Consider the following 14,444-nt stretch of genomic DNA (forward strand, 5'->3'; position numbering starts at 1 on the left):
AATCAACAGCTGCTGGCAGCATGTCATCTCATCCTCAACTGCCCCGACCTACATGGAAATTTGCTGGAGACAGGAGCAATCAGGCCCGGGAAAATGCCATACACAAGAGGATTAGGAAAAAAAAAAGCTATAAGGTCAGTTCACAGTTGATGTTAATATACATTAGCTGTTGAGCTTACAGTTTCAAGTACTGATGAAGTTGCTATTGTAGGTTTATTTCACTGTTTGTTCCCCCCCCCCCCCACCCCATTATAACTAATGTAGTTATAAGCAAAGGAAAAATATGAAGCCTTGTGCACCAAAAGTGTTCATTCTGTTACGTGGCTCCTCTAAAACAATTACATTTTGCCTGCACAAACCATTCTGCTCTAGTAGTGACCTGAAGTAGTTGCATTTACAGAAGGACAAGGTCAGTCAAATAACATATTGGTATAGTTTAGGTAGTTACTCTGCCTGAAAAAAAATATCAATCCTCACTTGCTTCACGAAGGAAGAAATGAATCCCCTTCCGAAAAACAAGCATCAGGGAAAAAAAAAAAAAAAGCACCTTCCAAAACTCACCAAGCCATGCTGTGGGAATGAAAGCACCCTTCCAGTTCACTTTTACAACATGCCTTGGGAGCTTTCTTGCAGTTATTAAGTCATGTGCTCAGTACAGTCACTTCTGAGAAATGCTTTGGGTGGGAGAAGATCAAGGATCCTAACTAATAATCACTGTGGATCATTTGTGTTCATGGGAGCTGATGGCTTTCACAGCATCATGGTAAACACTGGCACCTTCTGTGTCCGTTCAAGGGTACCCCAGCCAGCCTTGGCAAGGACAGCTGCAGACTTCCCCAGTGCTTCAGAGTGTATGACCTTATAGGTGCCACTGCCTAGCTGTTCCTGTGAGGTAGATCTATTCCTCAATGAACATTAAGAATAATTCCAGCTTGGTTTCCTACTCTGTAATTGTAGGCAAATTAAAATGACTGAGTGCCAACTTCAACACCACAGCACAAATAACAAGCATTTAGTTTACAAAGGTCAAGACAGTAGTCTGCTCCAGACTTTGTAGATACTTATGAAAGAAACATGCAATGATGTTTGAGGGATTTTTAGAATCCAACACAGACACTGTAAGTCCTTGGGCTGTGTCTCGCCACAGTTGCACTCTCAGGGTCTATACCACCATCTGACTATCATATCACAAATCAAGAGCCAGATTTCACCCAGTAGTTTGTGGAATAGCATTGATTTACACTAATTGCAGTGCTAATCAAATTGTCTTACTGATTTTTACATACATTAAGAAATCATAATAAGACCTTATAGGCTAATGTAATATTTTTTAAATGAATATCACAGTGCCAGGCAGGTCTAGATGCTGTTTTCTCATGATGCTTAACGTTCAGAGACACACATGCAAATATATGATGCCATCATTAAAGCACTGAGATTTATAACAAGTGTTACTGGTGTTCTGGCCACAGGAAATGCAACTAGTATTAAACAGGTAATGTTCATTAGCTGCAGACATGAAATGGCATCATTTTAAGGTTAAGACAAAAAAACTGAAGAGGTTCCTACCTAGGTTCTGTATCCACAACAGCAGTTATCCTAAAAGTCAAAGTATCCTCTCCTTAAGCAAGTCTGTGCTGGTACTTGGTGGAAGAATCATTAACTTCTAACACAAACTGTGGTTTAGGCAGTTTTAATCTTGTCTCCTCCCAGTTCTGCCCTCTGTTAAAGGTCCTAAAAGACATTTATCCACAGTGGTCAAAAATTAGTTAAGCAGAAAACGTGCAAGTGTATTCCTTCTGTACACTCTTGTGAAACACCCTTTTCTCAAGCTGGTCAAGATTATAATAGTCCTGGTATTTTAAATTGAGGTGTCTCAACTTTAGAAGTTAGAAGTTTCTAGTTATTGATAACTAAAATGTATTTTGATATGAAGCTTTATTTTCATAGTCTATGGCTGAAGTCCATTAAGATAAGGCATGCTAGAGCTAGCTAAGGACTTGCAGGAAGAGAAAATATACTTTACTAAAAAAATAAATATATTATTAACAAACTGGCTGTTTAAGAAACATTTGTACTTAAAAGACTGTTCAGATTTATAGGTCAGTGCTATTAACAGCACAGGCAAACCCAGAGTGAATGTCTACTGGGCTCTGTGTACTTTGGAGCAGCCCTTTACCCACTTGCAGCTGTAGCTCAAGGAAACCTGAACTGGTTTCCTGGGAAGTATTTTATTTGATCGTGTGCTCTTGCTGTGGATTATGCCTGATTCCTGAGAGTGACTGCAGTTAAAAAGAGAAGTCATTCTTAAAGGATGTGAACCATGACTGCTGTTTGCCTGGATGTAACATCAAAAGGTGCCATTCCTTGTAGCGTGTGCACCATTCCCTGCCACAACCACCATCACGCCCATTCTTTTATTTGCTAGGAACAATTGCAGCAAACTTAATAACACTGACCTTTGGATAACCCTAATCAAATTTTACCTTCAATACTGTTATCAACCATACCTTCCACTTCTCATGGATTTTCTGACTCTCAGAGAGTTCCCTTTAGCTTCCTAGAACAAGAGACGTTATCAGCAAGAAAGCAGTAGTCACTCCAAAGCTGTGTGTCAGGGCAATTCAACTGCAAGTATCAGTAACATTATAAAATAAGTTTGCAGGAGGAATCCAGATGACAAATCCAATCTGCAAACTCAAAAGTAATTTTTGCTAAAATGCCAAGCCTTTCCTTGAAAATGGTAAGAACTGCATTCCCTCCCACTCCATCCAATTCTAAGTCTGATGGAAAAGATTAGCCATCTGATGCATAATGATCTTTTAATTTCCACTCATGATTGCATTATATTCTGGTTTTGAACTGACAGAGTCCTTGAGCTGTAAAAGATCTTCCTCTCTGTCCAATACCCGGGACTCAACCTTGATCATAAATGAAGAGAGCAGAGGTTTAAAACCTGTTGTACCAAGTAAATAAGACAATCATGTATACTAATTTAATGAAAAAATAGGCTCTTTTGATTTTTCAGTGCATCCTTGGAGCTCTTCACTGCAATGCTTTCTATCTGGATTCATGTTTCATCAAGGCACATGATTAAAAACAGAGACAATATTCTAGGTGTAATCTCAGCAGTGCCACACTTTGAAATACTAATTCCTTATCTCTAGCCTTGTTGATACGTTCCAAAATTACCTATAGCATTTTCAGAAAAGCATTTTTTAAGATGTTAGAATTGTTAGGATTGGAAGGGGCCTCAAGGATCATCTAGTTCCCACCCCCATGCCATGGACAGGGACACCTCATACTAGATCAGGTTGCTCAGTCACATCCAGCCTGACTTCAAAACCTGTCTTTGTGCCTTTACAGTTATTTCAAAATGGAAGCTGGAACGCCACACATAGTATGTTTAGAAATCTAATAGTGCTAATGAAAACTAAAGAGACAGACTGGTGCCTGGCTGAGACACCTAAAATAGATGGGTCTTAACTGTTTGCCTCTCAAGAAGAGTAATCTTAGAGAAAAGCTTAGAGAAAGTCTTAGAACCACAGCACAGTTAGACTCGAAGGAAACTCTGGAGTTCATCTGGATCAACCCTCTGCACTAAAAGCAAAACTAACTTCAAAGTTTGTTGGTGTTGCTTGCGTCTCATCGAGGTGAAATGGACAGCTCTAAGGAAGAAAATTCCATGGCCTCCCTTGGCACCTGGTCCAGTGTCTGACCCCTCTCCCTAAATAACCTGTATACATAGATGCATGTGTATGTATAATTGGAACCTCCTTTGCTGCAGCTTGTGTCTATTGTCTCTAATCTTTTTGTTGTATGTCACCTGCACACAGGGGAGAGTCTGGCACTGTCTTCTGTATAAGCTCCTAGTAGATAGCTGAAGAAAGCAATAAGATCCATCATTTGTTCAACTTGATTCAGTTTATCAATGTCTGACTTGTTCTGGAGAGCCTCAAACCAGACATAAGATTTTAATCACAGCCTGACAGGTCCTTAACAGAGGGAAAGGACCACTCTTTCAGATTTTCGGGTCTTTAATAACTGTAGCCTAACACGCAGTTAGCCTTGTAGGCTCAAAGTTGTACTACCACCTCAGGCTTAATTCATCATCCACCAGGACCCAAATGTCCTTCAGTGCATCTGGCTGACTCTGCTGACGCATTCTGTGGATAGATTCATTGTATTCCAGGCACACTCCTTTGCGTTTTCCTTTGCTCAACTTCATGAACTTTATGGCAGCCCATTTCTTCATCCTCCTCGAATGTCTTCTGCCATTCTGCCTCCAGCACATCTGCTGCCTCAGTTTGGTTTCATACATAGACTTGCTCAGAGAACTTTGAATCCTGTTCATCAAACCATTAAGGAAGTTGTTGAACATTATCAGCCTTAATATTGACTGCTGAGGAACATTAGCAATTGGCCACCAGCTGCTGGGCTTTGAACTACTGATCACTATTTCAGATCTTCTAGTTTTCTACCCACCTTATAGTGGGTAGACTATATCTCATCTGTTTGGCCACTAGGATAATATTGAAGACTGTCAAAGGTCTTGCTAAAGCCCCAGTAAAAAATAGGTACTGCTCTGCACTTGTCCACAAAACCAGTAATCCCACTGTAGAAGGCAACCAGCTTAGTCAAGCTTTGATTTGCCCTTGATAAGTCCATGCTGGCTGTTCCCAGTCACCAACTGGGGTGCCCAATAATGGCTTCAATGATAACTTGCTCCATAATTTTCCATAAGCCTCTCTTGGAGTTTTATTGATTCCTTAGATTTGTACTTTTTTTGTGAAGAACTGTTTTTAGTTTTCCTTGACTAACTGATCAAGAACGTGGTCATGTGTGGCTTAATTGATTGCTGCAGAGGAAATAACCAGTGGTGTTACATTATGATTGTGTTCATCAGATTTAGGTTTGAACTAATAAAAGCCAACCCTGCTGTCCCCTGCAATTTGTCTAAAAGGGTAAAGCATATCTTCACAGCAAATCATCATGTACCTTGCACTGACTACATGAAAGAGGTCAAAATTTATGGTCCCACAATAGATGTGGGCCTCTTCTTCTCAGAGGTGAGAATTCTTCATGTTCTGTTGTGGCATAAAAACATCAAACATCTACTTCCAGCAGGTTTCTTGTGCCATGGTTGACGTTTTCTAGTCACAAGATAGGCATCTTGGCCCTTCCTTTTCCATTGCTCTGGCATAAACTACTGCTAACTGTGTGGTTATTGCTGTTCCACGAAGGGCACATACACACAAGCACCTGTGTCCTCATCTTTCTTCAAAGGTTTGTCACAGCTCCACTGCTATGCTCTATGTGAAGCTAAATCTTCCTTTTTATTTTACAATGGGTTTTTTTTAATGAAACCTTTAATTTTTATGGTTTTATTTTTAGGTTGTCTTCAGATGTATTAGCAGATACAGCCAAGGGGTGGGTTTTTTTTTCCTTTAGATCCCAAGAATATGAAAGGTGTGGAGCTAAATGTAATTCAGAAGTAGTAAAGCCTCTAGAAAAAGCGCTACTTTCTTTTTCATATAATAAAAGGGGAAATGGTAATCCTTAGGCTTCCTCATTCTACCATATGAACATACAGAAATTTCTCCTATTTTTTTTATAGTCTAGTATATACTGTTAATTTATAGTATTCCAGGAACTAAAATATCTTTTATACTTTGCTTTCTGTATGACTGAAAAAAATTTTTCTGTATTCAGACTGCTATTGTCCAATTCTTGAAGCATTCATAGTGGCCTCTCGAACCAAGAACTGTTGACCAAAAGTATCAGAACGGAAAAATGGGAAACTACTGAAGTTAAGTCAAAGTCTGTGGTCTCACACCTGAAAAAAGACATAGCACATCCTTTTTGCCTCTTTTCTTCCAAGCCCTGTAACTCTCACTCACAGGAAAAAAAAATATTATGATAGTAAATAACCCCACAATAAAAATACTGAGATATCAATATTTGCTGATTACTCCTGAGAATAAAAGCAGTCGTTACAAAAGCCACACTAAGAGACACCTTTACCTCAGGAGCTGATTGCAGATTCCTCCAGGCAGAGGGTGGCAGCAGACTCCCACCAGAAGTGTCTGCCAAGGCACCAAGAAGGAGGAGGGAGTAGTCAGCCAGGCAGACACCCAACTGCACTAGACAGCTTTGTTAGAGCCCTTTTTATCCATGGAATACTAATCGCTAAATAAAGAAAAATCAATGTATTTTAAAATTTAACTTTTAGTTAACCAGCTAAGTAAAAGGGATGGTGTACAGCTAAGCAAATATTAAGCTACTACAGGAATACTGAGAATGTGAAAAACATTTACAATAATGGAAGAGGCTGATGCTCCTGTTTCAGTGAATCTAGTTTCAGCTTGTTGCCACAGAGCAAAAGGAAAGAAAAGCAAGCTGACAAGCTGGTTTGATATCTTCATCTTAACTAAAGTCTGGGACTTGTTCCTTCCACTGCTCAGTGGAGCTTTTGTCTTTCAGAAGAACACATGGACGGTTTTGTCATTGATTTGCATCATGTATCTGTCTGGCGAAAAGTAAACCAGGATGTGCTGTTTTAACGATAGCTCTTATATTTCTATTTAAAACACAAAGGATACTTTTTAGTGGTGATTGTACAGCTTCTCTTTGCACTCGTATCTAATCAGCAGCTTGTTTTGAGCTCGTTATTACAGGTGCAGAATGGAGGGCTTGCAAGCCATTGGCAGGTGAGAGTATTTAGGCGTGTGTAGGAGGCAGCCTAGATGTGTGCTGCATCACAGCAGAATGGTAATGAAAAACAAGCTCTTGTGGGGTTAAGCACTGGAAGTCTTAGCCATAGAGACAGAAGGTCCTCCAGGGGCTAGGCAGGAGGTGGACCCAGGAAATTGTAATTTTGGTACTCAATCCCATAATTCTGCTATCTCTTTATAAACTGGCAGCTAGGCCAACTTGGTCTCTTTTCTCCCTGCTTTTGGCTCTCCGGAGGGAGTCCTTACCTGGTATCATGGGAGTGCAGCCCTGTTTGTGGCCTTCAGGGGCCTCACTCATTTCTCCTGAGCAATTCTGACCCATTTTAGGCAAGAGAGGAAATGCCAGGGTGGGGGGGAAAGGAGCACTGGGACTCATGGTTTAGTCTGATGGGAGAAGGTTTTGGGGGGGGTTCATGTAGCTTGCGTATGTATTAGGTGTTAAGGATTCATGTATTCTGTATTTTTCTGTACGTTTTTGAATAGAATTCTGTATTTCTCTCCAATTCAACAAAAGTGTCTTTATTTTACTTCCTTTGGAAGTAAAATTATTTCTGCCTGCTCTTTAAACAAAGACAGAGCAAAACCTCCATCAGCTTTGCATGATCTGGGATATTACTCAAGATATAAGGACTGAAAGAAATATTATGGTTCAGGTGAATGGATATCTGGCATTATATCACAGAATTAACCAGGTTGGAAAAGACCATCAAGATCATCTACTCCAACCTGTCACCCAACACCATCTAATCAATTAAACCATGGCACTAAGTGTCTCATCCAGGCTTTTCTTAAACAATTCCAGGGACGGTGACTCCACCACCTCCCTGGCCAGCCCATTCCAATGGCCAATCTCTCTTTCTGGGAAGAATTTCTTCATAACATCCAGCCTAAACCTCCCCTGGTGCAGCTTGAGACTGTGTCCTCTCCTTCTGTTGCTGGTTGCCTGAGAGAAGAGACCAACCCCCACCTGACTACAGCCTCCCTTCAGGTAGTTGTAGATGGCAATAAGGTCTCCCCTGATCCTCCTCTTCTCCAGGCTAAACAACCCCAGCTCCCTCAGCTGCTCCTCATAGGGCTTGTGCCCTTCACTTCACACAACTTCATTAAGCTGTTCATCTGTCTGCTTACATTAGAGCAGGTGTTTTACAAGAAGGAGCAAATTTTAATTTGAAGCCTGTACATGACAGAAAAATCTATAACATCCCAAAGACAGTTGTTCTAGTTGTTCTAGCCTTATTTCTAATGCAGTTTTGCCCTGTATTTCCAGGCAGTGACACAAAGTTTACCTTTGTAGAATTAAATAGATTGTTGTTGACTGCATAACAGTGTCACATGTATTTTTTTCCTAAGCAGTCCGTATTTCTCAGCCTCTTCCTTTAGAAGTGCCAACATCACAGGATCAAAGACAGGGTCCTGGTTGCCATCATGTGAAACAACCTTTCAAAATTATTTTGCTTAACAGCCATGAGAGAAAATTTCCTGACCTGGTCACCATCAAGCTGTGATAATGTGCTCCACTTGTTCTACACTAAATCCTTTCTTTATTTACTCTCTTCAAAATTTAATGAATTGTATTAATCTGCAATGAGTTGTTGATTAACCAATCTTCTGATGATATTAACCACCTGTTGCTTAAGTAAGGTGATTTTAATGAGCACTCTAAATCACCACTAAAGAACCCAACCTTTAAATTGCTGTCATAATTTTTTACAGCAGCTGTGGACTTTCTTCCAGAGATTGATTAGCACTAGATAAGAACTACCTCATGCAACATTTGCTTAGCAATACTCCAGGATGCAAGAAGAGACATGAAGCCTGAGTCAGACCTATGATCTCTCTAGCATATAGGCTCTTGGTGATAGAGGCTGCTCTACAAGTTGGTAGATGGGGGCCAATCCAGTGTAGACCTGACACACAATACCTGATCAGAAATAGCAAAGTTGAGGCAGAAACAGCCACTGGTCTTGGCCTCAGGCTAGTGACCATCAACCAAGGGCAAGTTAAGAAGTTATGTCCCAAGACAATCCTGGAAATCCAGACCAAAATTCAGGAAGAGAGAGGGAGAGTGCTCAGCACATGTAACCTCCAAAATGGCTTGGATCAGGACTGCATGCACAGTGTCACTGAAATGGGGCTCTAGGGCCCAGAGGAAGATGCAGAGGTGGGTCTCAGGAGAGGTAGGCCAGGGCCATCAGTGCCCTCAAAGCCCTGACAGGCAGTAGCCAAGAGAGGATGCTCAGGGAAAAAGAGAGTCAGCAGTACATATGATATGTCTGCTGCTGTCCCAATGATTTCAAAATACAAGAGAAGCCTTGAACAGTCAGGAGACAAAGAGAGGCATCTAATGACACACACATCATTTTCTTTTCCATAACTCCCCTGGCTCCTGTTGAACATCTGTATACCGAAGTTCTTTGTGAAGATTTCTCAAGTCTCAGATCTGTTGTGAAGAGCCAACTCCTTTGCTTTTAACATTCCCCTCTCCTATCTTTGTTTTGTGCTCTCTAGTACTTTTAATGAAAGAGATGGTGAGCATTTGAAACCTAGCAACAGATCCCATGCCACTTACAGTTCTCCTTTTTTTAAAAGGTTTTCAATTTTCCACATTAACCAGCCCTAATCGCTTTTGCTATTGGTCATTCTTGTAGTCTTAAACATAACCATGTCTTCTCATGTGTTCTTTCACTTTCCAGGGTTGTTTTTTTATTATTATTATTATTGTTTGGTTTGGGTTTTTTAATTTTTTTGGCCTGAGGCAGTTTTTAAATTTTAAAGAGCCTTCAGCAAATTGTTTTCCTCCTTACCTAGTCACAGTTTGAATCTGTGTAAACTACTATCCCCATAATTCTACTACTGGTGAGAAGAAACATTACCTCTATTTATGCTGTATTTGCTAGTTTTCAATATCCTCCTATGCTCTTCTTCTGTAAAACAAGTGTACTCATTTTCTTCCTAGTTCTCATGCTTATCACAGAGCATTAGGGGTTGGAAGGGACCTTGAAAGATCATCCAATCCAATCACCTAGTGTAGGTCACACAGGAACACATCCAGGTGGCACTGGAATGTCTCCAGAGAAGGAGACTTGTGATGGTTTGAAACTCTCTTTAATTTTTCTTTGCAAAGTTCAAGCAGAGAAAGCTGAAGAGTGTAAATAAGTCACTATTGGGTGTAAGAAAGCAAAATAGTGATTGTTCTTAACGCTTCCATTGGATAGATAGAAATGTTTAAGAACTATTACCCAAAACAAGGTAGGCACTTGGCACTCTCTGCATTCTGCAGTGGGGGCAGTTGCTGGGGTGTTTGGCTGCTGTTTCTTCTTCTCTTCTGGCTGAAGATAACACACACTGACCTTGGCAGCTAAGTTAACAACTTTCTGCTTTAGCTAACTCTGCCTTCTGCCAGGGAGGTCTGGTGGGGGAAGCCCCTGGGAGAGAGGCCCCTTGGGAAAGGTCCCCTTTAGGGGGAAGCAAAGGAATCTTGGTTGTGCTTTTCTGTTGATTGTATATATTTCTAAATGTTGTGAATTTTTTATATTTGTACACATTCATTGCGTTTCATCATAGATTGTAGATTTTACTTGTAAATACAGCTTTCATTTGCTTCCAGACTGAGCTAGCCTGGTTATTGTTGGTGTGGGGGGGAATTTCAGCTCACACTGACACAAAACTCCACAACATGTCTGGGCAGCCTACTCCAGTGCTCTGTTACAGTGAAAAAGTTTTTCCTTATGTTTATGTATCAAAATGATTCTCCATTTACTTTTTTTTTTTACATGGCCCTATGACTTACCTACTTGTGAGACTGTGCATGAAGCACTTCATAGCTTCTAGAGAGGAGTAACTCTTTTTTCCTTTGATATTATGCAGAATGAAGTTGTATGTTTCAAGCACTTCAACTGTATTGTGTCTTCAACAGTCGAACCAGTCAAAGTGATGTCAAAGTTTTCTCTCAGATGATAATAATCATGGTGCTATCTAAAAGTACTGTAATAGTTGCTTCATACATGAATGATTTCAAGCACATAAAGGAGGCAACCTATCATTCTTCAGCCTATGTATTCTTTTTAATACATTGACACTATTTGTTCTTTGTCTTTTGGCAATTCCCTCAGATTACAGGCTTATATATAGCAATTTAAGAGTGGCACAGGGATGTGGCAGCTCTTCTACTGTCTGTGATCTGAAGATATCCTATACTGATGCTTCTTTGATCCCAAATGCCGGGAGGCCATGAACTATGGATCAAATATGTTGTTCCCACAGTCTGCTGACTGAAGTCTTTTTGCCTTCTTCATTTGTTAAAATTTCTCAATGGTTCCTTCCGACACAATTAGAAACTATGTGGCTATAAGTAAGACATATTATGCAATTTTTCCTGGGAGGTAGAAGAGAAAATGTGTACTGGCTCATGTGCCCCAGACCTGGTTGCATGTTCTGTCAAGGGATATGGCCTGGTATCTTTGATTTTCCTATGTGTCAGTTTGGACCTTTGCTATAGGATGAATACCATTTTTACGTGGCATGCAGCCCATGGGTACTTCTTAACAAGGCTACCGTTTGTTGGGAAATCTCAACCAATTCTTTTCACAATGTCACTTTGAAAATGAAAGGTATTTTGTTCTTTGCAGTCTCTGCACTGTGATTTATTGTCTCTAATTCTAAAAAGAAAATAAAACAATCAAATTTGTTGACCTTTGTGAGATATTACCAGTAATAGATTCAGTTTAAGATGAAGAATTCTGGTAGGAAGAACCTGACAGGCCAATTCCCTTAGTGCTCAGATAATTTGTTCATCTATTATAACAAATCAAATTATTTTTACAGTATTCCTCTTCCTTTCATGTGTTAGGACAATGGGGTATGGAAGGAAAGCCCATGTTTTAAAAGAATTATTCTCTAAGTACAGCTATCAGCTTTACATGATACCTCAAGAATTTGATCTTTTTCCTGTTTCTTTCTGAATTAGAGTAGGATACATTTATTTCTCTTAATTTCTTTCTTTGTCTTGTAAGGTAGTGAATTTTCCTGGTAATTTTGTTGCCATGCACAACATCAAGCATGGAGTGAAACTCAGGTATCTCTCTTTCTTTTATTCCATTGTGTACTGAAGTTGGGTTTTCCCTTTCTTTCACTGGACCTGACATCTTATTGCTATGAAAAGTACCCTCTCTAGAAGGCTATGGAAGGCTCCAAGCATCTGGCTTACTCCTGGATGATGATGCATTATGGCATTTTTTTTTTAAGATGATGTAGTGTGAATGAGACCAGAAAGTGTAGGATAGAAGAACAGACAGTGAGATGGATTAGGAACTGGTTACAAAATAGAGTCCAAAGAGTGGTGGTCAATGGTGCCAAGTCCAACTGGAGAGCTGCAACCAGTGGAGTCTCCCAGGGATCATTGGGGGATCTGGTTCTGTTCCACATCTTCATCAATGACATTGATGAGAGGACAGAGTGTCTGCTCAGCAAGTTTGCTGATGATACCAAACTGGGAGACTTGGCTGATACTCCTGAAGGTTGTGAGGCCATTCAGTGAGACTTGGACAGACTGGGGAGCTGGGCACAGAGGAACCTAATGAGGTTCAACAAGGATAAGTGCAGAGTCCTGCATCTGGGAAGGAGGAATAAACTGCACCAGTACAGGTTAGGATGATCTGCTAGACAGCAGCCCAGTGGAGAAGGACCTGGGAGTCCTGGTGGACAACAAGTTATCCATGAGTCAGCAATGTGCCCTTGTGGCCAGGAAGGCCAATGGCATCCTGGTGTGCATTAAGAGGAGTGTGTCCAGCACATCAAGGAAGGTTCTCCTCCCTGTCTGCTCTGCCCTGGTGAGACCTCACCTGGAATATTGCATCCAGTTCTGGGCTTCCCTGTTCAAGAGGGACAGGGATCTACTCAAGAGAGTCCAACAGAAGGCTACAAGGATGATTAAGGGGCTAGAGCACTGTTCTATGAGGAAAGGCTGAGAGCCCTGGGGATTTTTAGTCTGGAGAAGAGAAGACTGAGAGGGGATTTAATAAATGTTTATAAATATCTGAGGGCTGGGGGTCAAGAGGGAGGGGACAGACTCTTCTCCATTGCACCCTGTGATAGGACAAGGGGCAATGGATATAAACTACAGCACAGGAGGTTCCACCTCAACATGAGGAGGAAATTCACTGTGAGGGTCACAGAGCATTGGAACAGGCTCCCCAGAGGGGTTGTGGAGCCTCCTTCTCTGGAGACTTTCAAGACCCATCTGGATGCATGCCTGTGCAACCTGTGCTAGATTCTATGGTCCTGCTCTGGCAGGGGGGTTGGACTCGATGATCTTCGGAGGCCCCTTCCAACACCTAACATCCTGTGATCCTGTGAGACCTTAGACTAGAACACCAGTCTTTGTAATTCCCCCTAGCCAGAATGCTTCCATTGGTTTCCCATTCACAGATCTTCTAATTATTTTGATTTCATTTGTTTAATTCAATAGCCAGTTATACAAGACAAAATGAACAGCCGTAGCTATCCAGAATGCGACTCTCTGGAGCCTCTGACACTTATCTGGAAGGACAAAATGCTGAGACAAGGGACCATGTCTGCCATATCCCAGGCCACTACCTGAACACCCACCAGTGTGGCAGATGGTGGGTGGCATTAGCCCTTCCTCTGACAGCTGCCTTTCCTCAAGTGATGGACTTAAATTCTGCAGATATTTGCTGCTTAAGCAATGTCCTTCTTGATATTCCTACTGAATGGGTTAGGTAGTCCTCTGTGGCACACCGTAAACATTTATCATTGATAAAGCTCAGTAAATCTCATTCTTATACATCTGTTTGTCCTCATGCATCCTGCAGGAGAGGCACCACATCTGCCTCTGACCTATAACCATGCAGTCACTACTGAGATGCAAGTGAAGTAACATGAGATTGTTTTGCCAATATTATGATGAAAAGTGAAGCCTACCTTTCACCATGTGCTCTGAAACTCTAGTTGCTGTGAAAGATATGATTTGTAGTGGTGTTGCCACTATCTTTTTCAGGGCAAGCATTCTTGAGACTTTGTTCCATGTTAAACAGCTCTCCATTGAACTCCCCACCCCAAATGTATTTAATACCGAAACTTTTCAAGCTGCAGAATTTGTATTTAAAAGGATGTTATGATACATGTCTCAGTTTTAGTGAGCATTTACGATAAATTCAAAGGAAAAGCCCCAAATCACCTGGTCTTTGAATTCATTTTATTATTCCCAAGCTTGCTTGTCATAGCTTTTTCAAAAATAAATCATATTTCACTTGTATCATGGTATTAATACATTGCATAAAATGAGTGGAATTATTCAGTATACTGAGTACTAGCAAGTATCAAGAAACTGATGTAAAGCTAAAGAAGCTCTCTTTTTATTCCAGTTTCCTTTGGACGACACTTTTGTGGTCTCTTTAACTGCAACGACAACTTCTATTGCTGTTATTGTTGTGCTACAACAGAGCTACTTGAACAAGAATCCCTAACCACATCATTTGATTTTCCAAGTTGTTACAGGTTGAACTCATGAGATGTTCTTTCAGCAAGCCTTCCTCCTGCCCTGTGCTGCCCTACTTGCCAGGGCGAGCTATGTGCAGAATATCCCTGGAATTTCCAGGCAGCCAAGTCATGTTTTGTGCACCAGCTCCTCTTGGTCCACTACCATGGTGGACAGAGCTGCATTGCAACTCCACACTACCTCTCACGTACAGA

This window comes from Indicator indicator, chromosome 14 (genome assembly GCF_027791375.1).
Source record: "Indicator indicator isolate 239-I01 chromosome 14, UM_Iind_1.1, whole genome shotgun sequence".
Classification (NCBI taxonomy): domain Eukaryota; kingdom Metazoa; phylum Chordata; class Aves; order Piciformes; family Indicatoridae; genus Indicator; species Indicator indicator.